The 21,711-nt window shown below is 41.4% G+C and overlaps 1 long non-coding RNA gene across 1 annotated transcript; it reads right to left on the bottom strand.

The window, feature by feature from the left end:
- Positions 1-4,926: 4,926 nt before the first annotated feature.
- LOC113934898 lies at positions 4,927-19,770 on the bottom strand. The gene is made up of 4 exons (XR_003523827.1): positions 19,516-19,770; positions 9,192-9,308; positions 6,501-6,585; positions 4,927-5,423 (listed from the first exon to the last, which is right to left on the bottom strand). It is a non-coding gene; the product is annotated as an uncharacterized LOC113934898 (long non-coding RNA).
- Positions 19,771-21,711: the final 1,941 nt, after the last annotated feature.

The following is a 21,711-nucleotide window of genomic DNA, read 5'->3' as shown; positions in this document are numbered from 1 at the left end:
CATTGCTTTCTGACTCTGTACAGAGATCTTTATGAATAATCTACTAAAATATACCTAAAAACGAGTAATAGCGGGGTGCCGGGGTGGTTGAGTTGGTTGAGCATCCGACTGGTTTCAGCTCAGGTCATGATCTCAGGGTCGTGAGACTGAGCCCTGCATTGGGCTCTGCGTGGGGTGTGGAGCCTGCTTAGGATTCTCTCTCTCCCTCTCTCTGCCCCTTTCTGCTCCCCGCTCGAGCACTCTCCCTGCCCCCCCAAAAAAGAAAAAAAAATTTGGTTAAACAATAAAGAGAATTTATTGACCCAAGAACTCAAAAGGACTGTGGTAAGGAGTATTCCAGGTAAGGCTTGATCCAGCAGTTTAATCACCAAGGATTAAATTCCTTTCCATCTGTTTGCTCTATTTTTCATCATACTGGCACCCTCCTAGGATTACTTCTCATGACTACAAAATGGCTGCTTGCAGCAATAAGATGTATGCACATTTTTAAAAATTCAACTTCAGTAAAAGAAGGATGGCTTCTCTCTCCAGCTATCAAACAAAGGTCCTAGACTTCATTTTGATTGGGCCAACTTAGGTAAATACCTGTCCGTGAATATCACTGTAGCCAGAGGATTGGTTTAGGCCTAGGTCAATGTCCATCCCTGAGTTGATCACATGACAAAGAGTATGGGTTTATGAGAATTGGTTTGTGGTTGATCTCTGGAGTTAAAGGATGGTAATACCACACAAACTACAATACAATGCTAATCAGGATATATGGGATGGGATGGATGCTTGGTGGGCAATTAATTGTACCTACTGTAAGAAGCCATACCATAATCAAAGGTTTGATTTGTGACATGGAATCAGAATGAAGAAAAACAGATACACAAATGCTTAATGGTATCAAGATAAATAGTAGGATTCACCCAATGTTCTACATGGATTTCCCTTTTCTTTTTTTAAATTAAAGATTTTTTTTTTTTAAGTAATCTCTACACCCAGTGGGGGACTCAGACTCATGACCCTGAGATTAAGAGGTCACATGTTCCACTGACTGAGCCAGCCAGGCAGCCCTCCACATGGATTTCCTTACTAAGGATTCTAGAACATCTTCTGACTAACTTATGATTCTATCAAAGAATGAGTGGAACAAAGAAGCAAATACTGTATGATTCCACAGACACGAGGTATCTAGAGTAGTCAAATTTATAGACACAGAAAGCAGAATGGTGGTTGCCAGGGGCTGAGGAGAGGGAATAGGGAGTTATTCTTTAGTGGGTATAGAGTCTCGGTTTCGCAAGAGGAACAAAATAATTCTGGAGATGGATGTGGTGATTGTTTCACAACAGTATGAATGTCCTGAATACCACTGAACCATACACTTAAAAATGGGAAAGATGTAAATTTTGTTATGCGTATTTTACCACAATTTTAAAAAAAAAGGAATAAATGGATCCATCAGATGAGTTATGAGCATCTCTTGCAGGCCTTGGGGTTGAATTTAGGTATCTCCACTCTAAAGCATTATGTGCTTGTTTTTAAGTCAAATTATGAAAAAAACAAGTAGTATTTCTCTGTTGCAAAAGAGGGTCAAACACTACAATGACACATAATGATGAAAATGTCAACCTTTGGGCTCAAGGACCAGGTTGGAGGCAGTCCCCTAGTCTCTGGCCATCCTGAGATTTCAGCTAAGTGTGACCTGCTTCAACTGGCACAGCTAGAGACAATTTAAGTTCTGTTCTAGGAGAAACACCCCACACCCACACCCACCCCCAGTGCTCTGCCACCTCATCGTTCAGTTATAGCTGGGAGGTGACAGAGATCCCCCGGCCCAGGTGCCCTGAACACAAAGCCCAGCTTCGCCAGCATGAACAACATTCCATCCTCAGTGGCCGTCTTCTGCGAAGTTTGCATCATGAGCATCGGTGCCAAGCAGTAGAACCTCTGACTCTCTCTGCGGGGCCGACTCATTACTGGACTACCTGCGAGGAAGTTGCTGGAGACATCCAGCAGAGAAGCTAGCTTGTCTCTCCTCATAATCTTACATCCAAGTGCTTAGAGGAAGCTCATGATAGTCCCCGAGCACCGGCTGAAAACACTGGTTGTATTTCAGAAACAAAATAAGAGGATGGAGGAAAACCGATCCTCGGTGGCTGAAGCCGCACTTCCAGGGGCCTGGAAGGAGAGCTGGGGCGGGAGAGCAGGGAAAGGGAGAAGGAAGTCTGCGGAGTGCAAGGGCCCGATAAGGTGTGAAAGCCACGTGACACTGCAGTAGGCCCTCAGGCACCTCAGCGTGGGGAATGGGGTTCTGCAGAGCTCTTGATTACATGGACTCTGATTTCTTTACACCATGTGATTCCCACATATCTGATCATTGAACTCTATAGACGCCATGCGGGTACTCAGTTGGTGGAGTTCAATAGCAACCACAGATACTCCCTTCAGAGAATATTTCTACCTAAAGGATAAATTTATGACTAAAGGATACACGTTTCACCTTTTTTTTAATTTTTTTTTTTTAAGATTTTATTTATTTGAGAGAGAGAATGAGAGACAGAGAGCATGAGAGGAAGGAGGGTCAGAGGGAGGAGACTCCCTGCAGGGAGGCTCCGAGCAGGGAGCCCGATGTGGGACTTGATCCCGGGACTCCAGGATCATGACCTGACCTGAAGCAGTTGCTAAACCAACTGAGCTACCCAGGTGCCCCTAAGCTGGCTTAGTCATTCCTATAGAATTAAATACCATCGTCTGTTGGTGGGTTAGCATTTCCTAAAGGAAGGAGCAAGTCCCCAGAGAATAGCAAGACATCAGCTAGGGATAAGTTCCTGTTTTGTTTAGGTTTAATAATGAGTGAGAAGCTTAACACACCTATTATGGGGGTGGTTATATATTATTATTCGTCATGTGGTAACTGTTTTGGGACTCTATTAAGTGTAGGACATTGTGGTAAACTCTATATATACATCGGCTCCTCTAACCCTTAAAACACGGTACGGTCAGTATCACGCCCAGTCTACGGACAAAGATATCAAACTCTAAGTGTTGTAATTTGTCCAAGATCACATCGTTAAGAAACAGTAGATCTGTGATGCAAACGAAGATCAGTCTGAGCCAAAAACAAACAAACAAAAAAAAAACCCTCATATTTGTAATGATTATGGTTAAATAGACCTCTGTCTTTGTTGGACCAATGAAGCTTTGGTGGGCATTCTATACTTTGAATACTTCTCTCAGACAAAGCTGAATGTTGGAAAAACAAAATTTATTCTTTAGGCAAAACAGACCAAAACTTGAGGTTGCATAATGTCCCCTGTGAATGGTGATAGCTTGTCTCTTCAGGAGAGGAAAGGGATGTATTCTGAGTAGTAAATGAGCTTCCCTGTTTTCAATCTTGCTTGTGAAGCCTACTTCAAAGGACTATTGCTGGCATAACATCAAGATTAAGCAGGGGTGGAGCGCCTGGGTGGTTCAGTCCATTCAGCCTCTGACTTTGGCTCAGGGCATGATCTTCAGGTTGTGGGATTGAGCCCTGCATGGGGCTTCCTGCTCAGCAGGGAGTCTGCTTGTCCCTCGCCTTCTGCCCCTCCTCCTGCTCATGCTCTCTCTGTCTCAAATAAATAAATAAAAATCTTAAAAAAAAAAAAAGATTAAGCAGGGGTTAGCAGACCCAGGTTCAAATTCAACTTCTACCACTTCATAGCTGTTCAACCTTGGGAGCCTCAGTTCTCTCATCTATAAAATGGGCATCATAATAATGTAAAACTATTAGCTTCCTTTTAATGTTAGCTATTTGAATAAGCATGCCATTGCACTTTTAATTTTCATTTCTCTAATGACTACTGATGTTGAGTATCTTTTGATGTGCTTATTTGCCACTACGTCTTCTTTGGAAAATTATCTATTGAAATCTTTTACTCATTTTTAAAAATCAGGTTGTTGGGGCGCCTGGGTGGCTCAGTTGGTTAAGCAACTGCCTTCGGTTCAGGTCATGATCCTGGAGTCCTGGGATCGAGTCCCACATCAGGCTCCCTGCTCAGCAGGGAGTCTGCTTCTCCCTCTGACCCTCTTCCCTATCGTGCTCTCTATCTCTCATTCTCTCTCTCTCAAATAAATAAATAAAATCTTTTTAAAAAAATCAGGTTGTTGGTCTTCTTAGTATTAAGTTTTGAAAATTTTCTAAAAATAAATTCTGGATACATCCCAGGTAGAGGTGAGGTATGGGACAACTGGAACTCTGATACATCACTGGTGGGAATGTAAAACGTTACAACCACTTTGGAAAACTGCTTGGCCAGTTCTGAAAAAAATTAAATACATACCCATAATATGACCCAGCCATTCAAGTCCTAGGTTTTTACCCAAGCAAAATGAAAACATACATCTAAGCAAAGACTTGTGCATGAATTTTCATAGCAGGTTTATTGGTAATAGCTCCGAACCAGAAGCAACCTAAAAGTCCATGAAGAAGTGAAAGGATAAACAAACTGTGGTATATCCATACCATGGAATATTACACGTCCAGGAGTGAAGTACTGATACATGCTCCAACATGAATGAATCTCAAAATAATGATGCCAAGTGAAAAAAGCCAGACAAGAAATAGTATATATTATACAATCCCATTTATACACAATTCTAGAAAATGCAAATTCATCTATAGTGAAAGAGGCAGATCAGTGATTGCCTGAGAACAGATGGAAGGGCATGAAGAAGTAGGAGGGAGGAAATACAAAGGAGCACAAAAAAACTTTCCAGGATGGAGCACCTGGGTGGCTCAGTTGGTTCTGGGATCGAGCCCCACGTTGGGCTCCCTGCTCGGCAGGGAGCCTCCTTCTCCCTCTCCTCCCTGCTCATGCTCCCTCTCACCATCTCTGTCTGTCTCTCTCACAAATAAATAATAAATAAAATCTTAAAAAAAAAAGAAACTTTCCGGGATGATGGATATATTCATTATTTTCATCACAGTTACGGTTTTCCAGATAAATATATGTATATAACATAAATATAATTGTATATAATTTTATGTATATATCAAAATGTATCAATTTGTACCTTCTAAATACGCGTAGTTTACTATATGACAATTACACCTCATTAAAGCCTTAAAAATGTCTTAGCTCCCAATATTCCCCTACCCTTGTTGCCCCTGATACAGAAGAGGGGCCTCCAGCAACCATGTGTATACCACACAACCCTACCTTTCTGGCCAGAGCTGGTCCATCTGACACTGCAGGTCACTAAAAATGAGAAATATGGATGTCAGTGTTCTAGACAAGAGGTCCATGATTTTTCTTTTTCTGAGGTCCCTGGAGTTGCCTGGATCTGGCCCATCCAAAGACTGGTTATTTTAATTCTTAGATTTCAGAACTCGAGTGTCCCATCAATAAATCCCTTTCATGCTAGCTAGCTGGAGTTGGTTTCTGTTTTCTGTAACCCTGGGGAAGAAATGAAATTGACATTTAACTCGTGGCATTGGTATTTCTTATACTTTCAATCACAAATGGCCACACTGCTATTTTATAAAAATAGGGTGTTGAACTGGCTCTGTGAGTCATTCGTCCATCCCTTCATTTCACGAACTTTTATTTGATGGCACACTACATGCCAGGTGCACGGTACCAACCATTTTCACATCTTCAAATTATATAACAGCCTGTATAACAATCTCATTTTACAGTTGAGAAGCTCAGGTTCAGAGGGACTCAGTTACTTGCTTAAAGTCAAAGAATCCTTAATAGGCACTGGATCCAACCATTTTGAGCCCAGGCCTGTCTAATTTCAGGGGCCACGCTCTGCCACATTCATTACCCAGCTCTGTTCCCTGGTTGTGGTCAGCCCCAACATCAACAGTGTGCCCCTGTGTCCAGCCACTGGCTAGTGACTTTTGGAGCCAGGGACCCAAGATGCTTCCCTGATCCTCTCATGGCCAACAACAGTGTCAAGTCATGGCAGCTCTGGGCGGGCCTTGCCCCTGTGGGCCTCAGTGTCTTCGAAACAGATAAATGATCTACTCTAAAAGGCAGGAATAATCAGGGGATCCTTTTTTCCCCAGTGTTGCTCTCTGTTACCTAGTCATGAAACTGACTCCTCAGTAACAAATGAACAGCCAAATCCTGAAAATAAAAATGGTCATCCACAACTACAGGAAATGTCCAAGGAATGGCACCCCTGCCCACAAAAACAAAAGGTAACGGGGTTAGGATATTCTTCCTAAGAACCCATGGGAACTTTGCACACGTTTTAGAAAAAGCTCAGGTTTGAAGCTGAGCTTTTTTTATACCATTACTGGAAACACCCCTCATAATTTCAGGAGCACAGGTTCAAGCTAAAGCCAGAGACCTCATGATACTTTCTTTTCCTCAGGGAAGTAAGCCTACCAGAGTAGAAGATTTTCATTTTCAATTTGAGAGATTTCAGTATAGTTTAAATGTGTTGCTCTTGAATTTAAAAATACAATAAAAGATGTCTCAATAAAAAAAAATAATAAAAGGGGAAAATTCATAGATCTGCACCTTATATATTCTTCCTTGTCATCAACCTGCAGAAATATGAAAGCTGCCCAGAGCTCATGTGCACTGGAAATCATCACGGTGACATCTGGGAGAGGGAAAATGGATGCAAGCATTCAATAACCTGGTAGTATGAACATAGCTTTTGTTATCATATCCATATTGTAAAAATTATACACACGTTAAACATATTTCAAACACTAATAACATACGGTAATATTTACAATTTGTTAAATTATAAAAATAGAGTACAAAGACAGGTATTCAGTTTGATCCTGACATGTGTGGTGTGTGTTTATGTGTGTGTGTCATGAAGAAATATACCAAAATATTAACAGCAGTGATATCTGAGTATGGATAAAATGCCTTTCTTCTTACTTTTATATAGTATCCTTATTAAAATACATATATGCTAAATGTAATGTGGTATTGTCAGCAGATAGGATCCTGGAACAGAAAAAGCATATTAATGGAAAAACTTGTGAAATCTCAGTGAAGTCTGTACCTTAGTGAATACTAATGTGCCAGTGGCAATATCTTACTTTGATAATTGTACCATAGTTATGAAAGATGTTAACACTATGGAAAGCTGAGTATATCTCTGTACTATCATTGCAATTCTTTTATTAATAAAATTATTTTTCCAAAATAAAAAGCTTTTAAATATATATATATGGCAAGACAAGAGGAACAACAGTGACAGACAAGCCATTCTTCTTTATTTGTTAGGAGCACATAATTTAGTATGTATAAAATGTTTTATTTTCCAGATGTATCTTGTTCTTCCATCTAGATTGTAACTTTTATGGCCAGTGCTATCCCGGCTCCTCTGGATCCCCCAGACAGCACTTAGACCAGCGCTGGGCTACGGATGTGCAACCAGGATCAACAGGTTCATTGATTAGTTGACTTGTCCTGAGAAAAGACACTAAAAGGGACACCAAAAAATCCACTGTGAATGCTGCTTTTTCTCATTTTGGCAAGTGCTGATAGCTCAGTTCCAAGTGCATTTTTGATGAACAAGAGAAAATATTAATAAACTAATTAGTTCGAATCATATGAAATGGCATTTTTAGCTAAAGATATCTCATATCTGCATTCATATGGTTCAACTTAAATAATAAGTCTTTTACATTAGTCATTGAGGGAGGGCATCAGAGACAATACCTTACAAGTCACAGTGCGCCCTTTAATGCAATTATTATTTCCATGAGTTCCTCTCCTACAGGGCTTGCTACTTGGCACTCTCAACTCATACATTCTCTTCTTCCCCAAAAGTTACATGAGCAACAAAATTCTCCCCAGGAGTTTGGGATAAATTTCTAAAACACCAATTCAGGGACGCCTGGGTGGCTCATTTGGTTATGCATCTGCCTTCTGCTCAGGTCATGATCTCAGGGTCCTGGGATCAAGCCCTGGGTTGTGAGATATGCAGCAAGTAACTCATTACTATTTTTTTTTAAGATCTTATTTATTTATTTGATAGAGAGACACAGCGAGAGAAGGAACACAAGCAGGGGGAGTGGGAGAGGGAGAAGCAGGCTTCCCCCGGAGCAGGGAGCCCGATGCGGGGCTCGATCCCAGCACCCCGGGATCATGACCTGAGCCGAAGGCAGACGCTGAACGACTGAGCCACCCAGGCGCCCTACTCATTACTATTTTTTTTAAACCCCAAACTTATAACTGGTTTATCTTTTGCTTTTGAATGTAAATGAGAACAGATTCAAGGTAATCCTTCTACTGGCCTTACATTCACACTCACTCACTCCCTTGCATCCGCAAATGTTCTCTTGAGTGGGGGAGAAAGAAGAGCAGGAAGAGCCAGGGCTGTGGGACCATGAGCAATGCTGGCTGTGTTCACGTGGGACACGGCAGCAGAGCATCAGCCTGTGCGCAGCTGCAGACAGAAGGAGGTTGAGAACCACTATTACAAAGGCTTAGCAACTGCCACATGTTCCAAATTCAGAACTCAAGAGTCTGTTTAACTATTTCAGCACACACAAGACATCCATTTGACAGGTATATGCAGCCTGACATCTGTAAGGATATCTCTTATGCTATGGCCATATTCACTGAAAGCGATGCTTTTTAAACTTTTTTTGTCTCTAGAGAATGTTTTTTCTCCAAACCCAATCTTACAAAAATTCTCCCTGAGTGCCTACTGTGTGCCAGGAAGAGCTATATTATAGTCATTGATAACACAGATGCTGTCCCCATGCACAAGAAATTAGTTGTGGAGACAAACAATAAGTCAGGCAGAGATTAAGTAAAGAATTATCAAGTGCAAAGCATCATGAGAGAAATGAATAGGACATGGGGCCAGGGGGAAATCTAATCAGATAGGGATATCAGGGAGGGTTTCTCTGAAGCTTTAAGTCTAGGCTGAGACCTAAAGGCCGAGGAGAAGTCAGCCAGGCAAAGAACAGGAGATGGTGCACGAGGCCAACAACAGTTCTTGAGGTGGGCAAACGAACGTGTAACCTGGTGCCAATCTGCCGAACCGGGCAGTTTCTCCCTGGTAATGCTCAGAGGCCCAGGTAAACATTAGAGAGGGCCTACTTTGGATTGACAGAGAATTGGAAATTCTGGGCAGTGGGTGTTACTGAGGGTCTAGGAGGTAGGGGAGATGAAGGTACTTTGAGAAATATGAAGATGTTAACATTCTGTTAGAGATTGGAGAGACCCCATATTTACCAATGCAGACACTTTATTGTTTTTCCTTCTCTGATGTCTTTGCAGAGATCTGAATGCCTCTGATCCATCACAGGGACTTGGAAATGTTGAGCAGATTTCGCTAAAATCTGGAGGTGCCTGGAATAGAAGTGCAAGTTCACATCATCAGGATTATATCATTTCTTAGAAGACAGCCATCATTTATATAACAACAAACGGAGCCTAAAGCAGCACTTTATTCCAGTACTTTTCTATGATTCCATCCCTCAGCTGGGGGAATATTGTAAAATCCGTGATAACTTGCCATGTCCCACATATATCCACCATTACAATAAATCAAGGTTTCATGTTTGTAATTTATGTCTCAGCACTTAGAGAATACTTTGCTAGTTATTTTAAATAGATAAATCAAAACTTTGTTAATAAAATATTAGAAATGTCATAAGACCTCTGATTTATTTAAAGATGTCTAACATTCTTGATCTCCATTTATTTCAAGTTTTAAGAAGAAAAATGGTTAGCTGGATCATCCTGTTCTTATTTTTATTCCTTAATTTAGGAGATTACATCTCAGCTCTAAAACCATTTTTAATAATGAGATATGCAATTTTTAACTGTTGATGTTTTTTAAAAGAATAAACATGATTAAGATTAATTCATGCAGTCCCAGATATACTTGGATAATGGATTAGTCTGTATAGCACATTTGATTCATGTCTGATAGTCAAGCTTTTTTATTTTAGTTGCATCCATATACACAGAAATTTACTCCTTTGTTTGCTTAAAAGCCAGAACTGCTTATGCAATAGAAGGAAATGAATATAGACTGAACACTCCTGGGGAGTACATTCCAATTTCCCAGATTACCAACTGGATATATTCACAGAGAATGATAAGAATACACCAAGTTAACATTATAAAACAAAGAGCGGAAGGTATTCATGGATTACAGAAAGGTTCTTTTCAGAAGTAAAGTGCCAGAAGGTAAGAATTAAATAAATGAGAAAAAGTAAGTAAAGAGGGCAGCAGAAAACTTTTCAAGGTGATAGACAGGTATATGGCATAGAATGTGGTGATGGTTTCACAGGTGTATACTTATCCCCAAACTCCTCAAGTTGCATACATTAAATATGTACAGTTTTTGAATGTCAATCATCCCTCAATAAAGGGGTTTTTAACAACAACAACAAATGAAAGAATTAAATAAATGGAAAGCAATGAAAAGAAAAGACAAAATCTGGATAAGCATACAGGAGAGGAATGAAAGGGATACTTTCCTTTTCTAGCAAAGAGTTACATCCACACCAGATCTCAAGGCAGAAACTGATTATCCATTTTTGGTGCCAACTTACTTATATTTTCCATCAGGGAGTATGAGGGGCAAATTTTTGTCATTGACCTTGGAAATAATCACCAACATTCTTCACTTACTACTTGAATGATTTTTGTCCTTGCATTAGTGAAAATATATATATTTGATGCTGATGAAAACTCAGGCAAAACAACATAATGGAGCTAGTCACTGTTTTTACAATTTCAAAATGGCCAGCAAAAAGACCTAGTCTGGCATCATCTTAGTGGGCCTGTTGATTTTTTAGTATTTGCCAAATAACCCTATTAAGTGACAACAACATTGAATATAAAATTAACACTTACTGTAAAATGAGAAATAATCCATGATAGGAAGTTTTAAAAAATGCAAAAGAAAGCTAGCAGTTCCTAAGGACATTCCTACTTAGTACTGGCTAGACTTTACAAAGCATAAGGATTGGGGGGAAAAACTTACCTAGGCTCAGCAACTAATAGCCACGTGATCTAGAAAAACTCAGGAGCTTCAGTTTTATCATGTACAAGGTAAGAGTATTAAACAGTGTGATCTCTTAGGTCCTGTTTTAGCTGTGAAGTCCACTATGATTGACCACCCGCCACAACACTGTCGCCTTCCATTGAGTACAGAGCCTTATAACTGCCAAGTGTGCTTAACTGACAAATTACGGGCTAGTTTAAGAAAACACCACCCTTTCTAGCCTAGGTCTTGTTACCCCGGAGAAATACCGAACATTAACATTTAAAGGGATCCTTATATTAGTTATCTGTGTAAACTCAAGATTAAAGGAACATCCTCCTTTCAATTTTACTTCTATTCCTTACACGATTTGTTCAAAACCAAAAGAGGTAGGACACTGTTTTCTCCTCTCGTTGATGGCAGTTCACCAATACTCCACTGCACACACATTACTCACTGTACTCACCCTACTATTTGCACACACATTACAGAACTATCAAACAGTAATAAGAATCATATAGTCAAATAACAGATGCTACAAACAGACTGCAGGTTACGTGAGTGCCCATTTTTAAAGCTGTATGTATTTTAAAGGTGAATTGAAAAAGAGAAAGAATTGTTTACTATGCCCAAAGAGGCATATGTGGGGACAACTAGCAAAAAGCGGAAGAGTAACGAGGATTCTCAGTAATACCTAAAACACAGCAAAACCACTTCTTAAGAAAAGTAAATAGGAAAAAATGGTTAACACTTAAACTGGGAAAAGACCAAGTTGCCAAAAATAATTTTAAACAATGGCATATAGGATTAGATGATCTAATGTTGAGTCTCCCCCGCCCCCCATTTTCAGATCCTCAATTTCTGTGACTGACCTTCCAGTGAGGGAGCCTATGCCATACAATGGTAATGAATAAAACAAATGAGCAACCAGAAGCTAAAAGAATGAGGAAAGTCTCTGTATTCCTACAGCTCAAAGTCAAGATTCAAAGTCTCCATTCCCTAGCCTGTTCAAAAAGATAAAAGAAAAACATTCAGATCCTTGAATTTAGTCCCCAAAGAGAAGCCACCCCCTTAAATAAAGCACTTCACAGCTCTCTTCTCACTGAAGCTATTGTCTTGAGCTGTTTCCACCCATGTTCCCATTAACACAGTAACATAACTGCCCTTGGCATACGTTTGAAAATGTAATAGCACCTTGATCCTGCATTTCTAGTTGCAGGGATGGTAGAGAGGGCTGCCGTGGGATGTTACGTGTTCTTGCACGGGAACGTTAAGGCTTTACCTACAGAGTGTGAAGAGGTAGTAGGTTGGAATGAATAGTCAGGCAACTAGGATGTGGAAGATCTCACTTTGCCTAATGACCTAAAGGGAAAACCACACATGCCTTACAATTTCCTGGGACCAGAAAGACAGGAGACTCACTCTGCCTCTCCCAATTCCTGGACAATTCTGGGAATCTCATGTCTTGGACATCTCTTTGTTCTGTTTGATTGGATTTGGGGCATTACGTGTGGCCCTGAAGAGGCCCCCAAACACTTTATCTAAAATACAAGGAGGAATGTGTTCTAGGGAGAAAGGAAAGTGTCCTACTGCCCTGCTTTAGCCAGGGCTCCCGCATGGTGCCCAGGGATTCAGTATGATGGAAGCAGACTCATTAGAACTTAGTGGTTTATGACAATGGCTTTTCACATTCACACTCAAGAAAGAAGAACTTCAAACTACCCTAAGCTCAAAGAGTATAGAGGCCTAAAAATAGAGGTAGGTCTCAGCCCTTCTCTGACATGTGAAGGCATCAATATGATAGTCATGCCTGATCAACTTGAACTTAAACTGTCTGCACTTGAGGCATCCTTCTTCAACTCACAATTATTTCTCGTTCAAATCCAGGTTTCTCTTGGGCCACTAACTGCTTCCAAAAGTATTTCAGGCAATTCCTAGATTTCTACTAAGGTTGAAAGGGCTATAAGGACATCGGTTAATGTTAACGCTGGGTCCAGTACATGAGGCAGAAGAGGCTGGGATTGGCAGCAATCCAGTTACATGCGCCTGACATGAATGGGCTTGTATATGAATAAACTGCCAACCCATGAGGCTTTTTGGCAGAACAAGAAAGAAAAGAAGCTTATGATCTGGTAGAATATTCTAAGAAGTATGCTAAGTTTGACCTCAAAGTGAAAAGGACCGCGCTTACAAAGTATTCTTTCTTAGGAAACTGAACCACAATCTTCTTAAGCTCTCACATCTATCACCTAAAACAAATACAGTAGGTAAACATAGTAGTTGAGGCTACCTTGAAGAAACCACCAATCTTAGAACTGTTGGACATTTTACAGAAATTGACATGGTTTCGTCAACAAATTGATGGCATTAAGAAACGCGCACGTGTGTGTGTGCACGCACGCGCACTGTTTAGAATGAACGAAACTTTAATGACGTTAACAACCAACTGCAATGTGTAGACTGTATTTGGATCCTAACTTGCACAAAGCAAATGTGAAAAGTCACTCTGGTGATAATCAGGGAAATTTAAACATAGACTATTAAAGGACACTGGGTAAAGTCCTTATCAGTTACAAGTCTATCCTAATGCAATGACAAGATACTTGGAAATTTTCTTTAACGTTCTCAAGAAAAAAGTGGGGGAGTCGCTGAGACAACATGAGCAAAATGTTGATTTTTGTTGAAGTGGAGTGACAGATAGATGCAGGTTCCTTCTAGTCTCCTGTGACTATGTCACAATTTCACAATAAAAAAGGTTGAGAAGCCACTGTATTACCATTAATCTTAAAAAGCACATAGATATCATTATTATAACATAATTTATCTCAGCGCAAAACGGAAATAACCTCAAAGTTCGGCAGCAGGAAAAAAACTTTTAAAACTATGAAAATCCATCTGACAAAAATTATGCAGCCATTAAGACGACAATACAGAAGAGAGCAACAAAGAAAGTGCTTATGGAATTATTTTTAGAATAAAGATTATATCCATATTATGATCTTAACTCTTTAAAATATGTGTAAAGATAAACTGAGCAGAAGAGTATATAAGGAAAAATAAAAAAGCAAGTTGATGTGTTATAAAGTGCGGTGGAATGTTTTTCTTTTTGGTGAGACAACACTGTTTCTCAAAGTAAAAAGCTGACATGAACAAAACAACAAAAATTGCCCTGGGCCTCCATGTGCTGAAATGCAACACAGTGCAGCAGGAACAGCATGAGCTTTGGAGTCGGACAATCTGAGGAGTTATTTACACAACCTGAGAATCGGTTTCCTCATCTCTAAAATTAATATAAAATATCTACCCAGGACACTGCAAGGATCAGCGGCATAAGTAAATATCTATCACAATCACCTGGCATGCATTAAACCTTCTGTAAGCAGAACTATTTACTACTATCGTATTAAAGGGGGAAGGTTCTGGAAAGGAGAAAAAAAGGAGGTATGCTGATGGTGAAGGGGCTGCAGATGTTCATGGTAATACGGCTTTTGCACAAAAAATGAAGACAGGGCATTTTGCCATGAGGCCCTAAAATCTTACCTGGGCCAGCTGCAGATAAGGGCTAGTTGGAGAGGTGCTAAGCCTCGTCTGGTGCAATGAGGCAGAGGTGGGCAGTGGGGAGGGGAATAAGGTCACCCTATAGAAGAATGGGAGAGCCATGTAATACTATGTTCAACCTATCCTGCAGCTCCAGGGCAAAATTACAGTTCTAAAGGAAAGGGAAGAAGAGCTTGACTAGAGGAAACTAAGAAAAAGAAACTAGAGGACCCCAAATCTGAATAAGGTACAAGAAATGTTTGGGTGCCTTTATATGGGGCTAGAGATGAGGCTTCCTGGCAGTGACGGACCTTCCCTGACAGCCATTGTTATGATGGGTGATAGGGTTTCAGAGCTTGAAGGACCTGAAAGTCATGTAAGACTATTTTGTCCTCTCTCTCTGTTCTACAAGATGAGAAAATTAAACCCAGAAAGGGGAAGCTCCAGGGACTAGGGCCAGGTTCTGTGGCAAAATTCTGCCTAGAACTCTGCCAATGAACTTGTTATGCTTCGTTATGCCATCCTCCAAGATGGTTTGCCCCATAATCACCATATCAATTATTTTTACCCATACTTTTTTTTTTAAAGATTTTATTTATTTGGCATACAGAGAGAGAGTGAGAGAGAGTACAAGCAGGGGGAGCGGCAGGCAGAGGGAGAAGCAGACTCCCCGCTGAGCAGGGAGCTCTACACCGGACTCGATCCTAGGACCCTGAGATCATGACCTGAGCCAAAGGCAGATGCTTAACCGACTGAGCCACCCATGTTGGGTTACCCATAAGAAATATGGGTAACCATATTTCTTAAATATATGTTGCTCTCCCTGTCTTAGAGCAAACAATAAAATATAAGCTCTTATTCATTTCACGAATCTCTTTCACATCAAATGCTCCCTGCTAACCGGATTATTTTGTTGCATGTGACAAAAGAGAATGTACTGAACATTCAGTAAATGTTCTGGCAGCATCTATAAAAATGAATGGCGCAGACCCCCGTGGTCAAGAAGCCGCCAACCCAGTGAAGAAGACAAGCATGCCTACAAATACCCTTCATCCTGCAAGTACACTCTGTAACTCTCAATGTGCTAGGTCACCAGACAGAAAGAGAGAGGGGGAAAAGAAAACCTCCCTAACAGGTGATGCTGGAGGAGACCCTGAGACAGAAGAGCTGGCAGGGACAAGAAGGCAGCCGGTTCCAGGACGTGCCCGGCGCGAGAGCTCAGGGAAAGGTGATGAGGGCTGAAATCACGGGAATCCCCAGAAAACATGGCAAGCAAATGGAGGAGTGGGAGTTGGGTCGGGCTTGCGCAGAGAAAAATCCGTCAGACAACCCGGCAGCAGAGTTGAGACCAAAGTAAAAACTGACCTCTTTTAAGTTGTAAGGAAATATTTTTTAAAAAGAGAGAGGGGGGTGGCGCCTGGGTGGCTCAGTCGTTAAGCGTCTGCCTCCGGCCTAGGTCATGATCCCAGGATCCTGGGATCGAGCCCCACATCGGGCTCCCTGCTCAGCAAGAAGCCTGCTTCTCCCTCTCCCACTCGCCCTGCTTGTGTTCCCTCTCTCGCTGTGTCTCTCTCTGTCAAATAAATAAATAAAATCTTTTTAAAAAAGAGAGAGAGAAGAAATGTATGTCTTGTCTCTGAGCTCTAACTCTAATCAGGTGATTAAAAGTGAACCATTGCAAAAAAAAAAAAGGGAATCATTGTCACATGAAGTATAAGGAAACTCCGGGAACAGAACTAATACTGGTCTTGGACAGATTCTGGCAGCTGTGACCAAACCTACATTTGAGGGTGTTAGTCCTGGGGCGAGCATACCCATTCCTGGCAAAACACTGCTTTTTCTTTCCTTTTATTTTTGGAATCATGCCTCTTTTCTTCTGGCTTTTACTTTCTCACTGTAGAAATCAGTTGTGGTATTTAGATTAGAAATTTCGGGACGCCTGGGTGGCCTAGTTGGTTAAGCATCTGCCTTCGGCTCAGGTCATGATCCCAGGGTTCTGGGATCGAGCCCCATGTGGGGCTCCCTGCTCAGCGGGGAGCCTGCTTCTCCCTCTGCTTGCCGCTCCCCCTGCTTGTGCGCATGGTCTCTCTCTCTCTCTCTCTCTGACAAATAAAATCTTTAATTAAAAAAAAAAAGAAAATTCAACTGAAAAATACTCGTCTCCATGATGTAGTCTCTCTGGTCCTGTATAGCCTCTAACAAATGATCCTTCAAAACCATCCCATGAGGGCGCCTGGGTGGCTTAGTCGTTGGGCATCTGCCTTTGGCTCAGGTCATGATCCCAGGGTCCCAGGATTGAGCCCTGCATCGGGCTCCCTGCTCCGCGGGAAGCCTGCTTCTCCTTCTCCCACTCCCCCTGCTTGTGTTCCCTCTCTCGCTGTGTCTCTCTCTGTCAAATAAATAAATAAAATCTTTAAAAAAAAACAAAAAAACCATCCCGTGAGGAGGTGCTGATTGACAGCCTTCGAGAAGCAGCCCCTCCTTCTCTACAGAACAACCTCTATGGGTGTCAAATGATAGGGACATATTATTACAAGAGGGAACTATCGTTACATCTTCAAATTCAAAGTTGACTCTGAGGAAACTTTCATGAGTGCTGCAAAATATGTTGTGAGCCACACAAGAAGGTCAAGCAAAGGTCACTGTAGAAAGGGGCCCCTCAGAAGCAAAAAGAGCGGGAAGCCAACATTCCTTGTGGTCCTCCTTTGTGCGAAGCACCACCGCAAGTCCTTTACGTGTTATTTAATGGTTGCCTTTCCTTCTTTCACTCAGATTTATTCTTCCAAGTATCTCAGAGTAGTCTGTACACATTATATCATTTCTACTGAGGATGAACTTGGAGATGATTTGAGCAAGGAGACTGCCAGTGTCAGAATCAGAGACAAACCTATTTCTTCAAACTCCCAGAATATATATTCTTTGTAAGAGTTCCTACTAGTTTCAGATGACAGAGCATTGAAGGATACACACTGACACGAACATTAGTATTTCTTAAAATACACTGTGGGCATAAAGAATGCTAACCACTCTGTGGGTTTTTGCCTTGTGTTGGCACATCCCTCTGTGCAAAATTAGTACATTTTCTGAAACTGGGTGCGAATATGAGAATGAAACCAGGAAGAAGAAAGCCGTAGGAGGACCTCACTCTCTCACTGGGCAGACTCTCTTCGAGGTGGCCCTGCACCCCTGACCACTGATTTACATTCTTCTCTGCTGCATGCTTGTCTGTGCCTATTAGACTATTAAAATATTAATAGGGTCTTGGTACCTGTCATTATTAATTTTAGAGAGTAACAAGGACATGCTGAGCCCTAGTATTGATAGATTTGCAGAATATGTTAATCATAGCACTCATTACTCAGCTAAGTTACTCTTTTTTCAAATGGTTTTTCTCCACTAATCATTTCTGATATTTAACAATTTGTCATCTCCAACTACGCATGCTTGTTTCTTAGAGGTATTCATATATGTATTTTTATAATGTCTTTATAGCAACAATTTATTAAACAATTGTTGTGCCTCATCACGTAATGACAAAATCTTCTGACAAATACCTAGAGAATTCAGCTAAGAAATGAGTAGATTATTAAATCTGGCAGAAAATAATATGTTCCTGCTTTTGAAATGAGAAAGCTGAAGCAAAAAGTTAAATGACTTTTTAACAACTAACATGCATGAAGATCTAATATTTTCTCATTCTTGAAGCTTGAGATTTAGATTTGGGGCGTGCACTTAACAAAAGCAGACTCAGGTACTTCCCTTAGAGCATAGGACTCAAATATAATTGCAAAGGTAACTAAGAAGTATCTTTTTCTTTTTTCTTTTTATTAATATTTTTTATTTAATCATTTGAGACACAGAGATACAGAGAGAGCACACGTAGGGGGAGAGGCAGAGGGAGAAGCAGGCTTCCCACAGAGTAGGGAGCCCGACGTGGGGCTCAATCCCAGGACCCTGAGATCATGACCTGAGCCAAAGGCAGGCGCTTAACGACTGAGCCACCCAGGCGCCCCAAGAAGTATCTTTTTCTTGTCACCCAAAACCTTCAACACAAGTTATGTTCAGAGGAAAAGAACAAATCATGCAGTCCTTAAGAAGTAATCACAAATCCTGCCTTCAGGTAATGATTCTTTTTTCTTTTTTTAAAAGATTATATTTATTTATTTGAGAGAGAGAGAGATAGAGCACAAGCAGGGGGAGAGGTAGAGGGAGGGGGAGAAGCAGGCTCCCCACTGAGCAGGGAGCCCAATGCGAGGCTCGATGTGGGGCTTGATCCCAGGACCTGGAGATCATGACCTGAGCCAAGGCAGACGCTTAACCGACTGAGCCACCCAGGCGCCCCTTCAGGTAACGATTCTTATCCCACTTTACGGTCAACGCCATCACACACACACATGTCTTTTTATTCTCCTCGATCTATTCCCACTATCATTTCTAAGAGATCAGCACGTTACCTGCCCCCAAAATGGGATGATCGTGGCAAAATGTATAAACCCCAGTCTTAAGTTAGGGAAGCTTATGCATCCTACCCCATTACATACAGCACAATCCATATCTCAACACTCAAGATGAATCAATGCACACACCCTCCTTCAGATAACTGTGTTACTACATAATTACTTACCATAGTATCTCCACCCTCCAGGAAGAGGACTGATGAAAGGGTGAGGAATGCAGATGGAACCAGAAAATAATTTGGCTGGTTGCATGATCACTGTTACTATTTATTAAATACTTCTAATAAGTATTTAAATGAGTCTTCAGGCAGAAACAGAAATGTTTTCAATTTAGAGGCTGACATAGCCCCAGTTGTGCTTTATCTAAGGCTATCTCTATCACAGATCAGATAGTGATACATCTCTTTTTAACATGACTAGCATGGCTTTTCATGGCCCACACTCACAAGATGACAAGTTAAAAGAACAATAGGCTGCTTTGCTTGTTCCTCTTAGGCGACAACTAAAATGCAAAACAAAACAAAAAACAAAAACAAAAAAACAACCCCCCAACAAACAAACCAACCTCTGGGGGAGGTGTTTTCAATTTTCTGTAATGTGTAGTTCATGCTTCAATTGATAATTCAGATCTCTTCTAATGACCTTGAAGAAGCTTACAGTTTTTCTACTGTAAAATGGAAATCTCAGTCCACCTCCCAAAAGCATTCAATAATGAATAATTCTGTAAAAGAAAACATTACATAAAATGGGATGCTCTGAAAAAAGAGGGCTGTAATGAACCCATGATTCCCCACAAACTCCTTACTTTCACTCCAGTCATTAGAAATCTTCTGAAAATTAGTTCTCTCTTTGGTATTTAGAATATAACTGAAAACTTCTTGGTGAATGAAGCTCCCCTGTGGGCCAATTCATCATTCTGAAATCGGTGATTAGTCCCTGTTAACCGTAAAGGTGGAAAGTACAGTAGAAAAGCCAAGAGAATGTTGACACCATGAACATACTGAAAGTTGTTACTTTTCTACTTAATCCCTGACCCAGCACTTTCTCCTGTGATCTCTCTCTCTTCAAGTCCAACCTGGGTGTGACAGGGTATGGGCGTGTGTGAAATACAGGGATGAGAACAGACATTTGCTCCATCATGGACTGAAGTACTGATACTCTTCGTGTCAACCTTTTTGGCCAGACAGTGGCTCTCTTTGTCTCAGCCTTATGAACATTGCCACAGTAATACTACTGCGTGATGCCATGGACTGAATTGTGTACCCCCACCTGCCAGTTCATATGGTGAAGCCCTAACCCACAATGTGATGGTGTTTGGAGACGGGGCCTTTGGGGGGTGTACACGTTTAAATGAGGTCATGGGAGTTGGGCTCATGGGAATCATGTTTTATCGGAAGACACACCAGAAAGCTTGCTTCCTCTCTCTCCAAAGAAGAGGTCATGTGAGCACACACTGAGATGGCCAGCATCCACAAAGCTGGCAAACCAGGTAGAGAAGTCTCACCAGAAGCCGACCACGCTGGCCCCCTGGTCTTGGACTTCCAGCCTCCAGAACGGTGAGAAAATAAGTTTCTGTTCTTTAAGTCACGCAGTCTTCGGTATTTTGTTACCACAGTCTGAGCTGACTAAACCAGCTGAGGAGACAGAGATATTTTGGGAAGAGTCATTTCCATAAAAATAGAGTTGCTCTAAATGCAATGGACAGTTATTTCCTCTCCTCCATGCTCACACTTCTGACATTTTCATTTAAACACACACCTTTTGACCAGTGCCCGGGGCTGCCACTCTAGAAAAGCAAACAAAAGCCTCAGAATTGGGGAACAAGAGAGTGAATACAGCTCTTCTCAGAAGACGGAGCGATCAGTTCCATTTTCTACAAATGATATCCTACTCCAGTTGCAGCAGGTAAGAGAGAAGGCACTGGTGATCCCTCTGTGAAGGAGCTGGAGCCCTGACACAGAAGAGGTGAACGTCAGGGCAGAGTGTGGGCCAGGCTGTGTTTGCCCGACTGTCCCCTGCACCTGGGCCCTCCCCGTGCCTTGTACCTTGCACCCCGCATTTCCTCAGTGGTATCTGGTAAGCTCAAGGGAGTTCACTGAAGAGATTGCTGGCCTCCCACAGGGAATAACTTAAAAGGAGAGGAAAACTGCTAAATCCCACTCCACAAGCCAGGTTTGTTCAGTTCTGACTTGCAAATCTGAAGCTTTCTATTTGACTCCATATGGTTGTGTTACATGAGGGCTCACACAAGCTGAGATACATAGCTAGGTCTGCCATCTGCATGGCCCAAAGTGAGGAAGTTCTCAGAGACAAATCAGTCTCTAATAAACTGCTTTCCCCTGCCTTGAGAAAAAAGTTAGAATAAAATATCAACGCCATGCAGGCAAATACAGAGATGGAAATGAAAGCTCTCTGCCTATCACTGCAGGCTTTATTTTTATTTTTAATAAAATTGGTTTGGATCAATTTGAGATAACTGCCGGGGGGATGCAAGGCTTTACGTTTGGATATGTCATTTGTTTTTGTTTCTGATCTGGGCTCAAAAGGAAGATTGCCAGTGTTTTTCCAGTGGCACAAAGCAGTTCCAGAAGAGTTAAAATAAGAAACCCAACCTGCTTAATCTGCCAGAAAACACATGAGAGGAGCAATCAGTTCTGGGAAGAGTTGCTCTGAATGAGGTATGCCTGGCTGCTTTAGGCCATGCTGTTTGTCAGTCTTTCAAAATTCAAGTCATTACCAGATGCTGATCTACTATAATATT

Source organism: Zalophus californianus, chromosome 13, assembly GCF_009762305.2.
Source record: "Zalophus californianus isolate mZalCal1 chromosome 13, mZalCal1.pri.v2, whole genome shotgun sequence".
Classification (NCBI taxonomy): domain Eukaryota; kingdom Metazoa; phylum Chordata; class Mammalia; order Carnivora; family Otariidae; genus Zalophus; species Zalophus californianus.
Note: the sequence above shows the minus strand (reverse complement) of the source record. Positions and strands in the feature narration are given on the sequence as shown.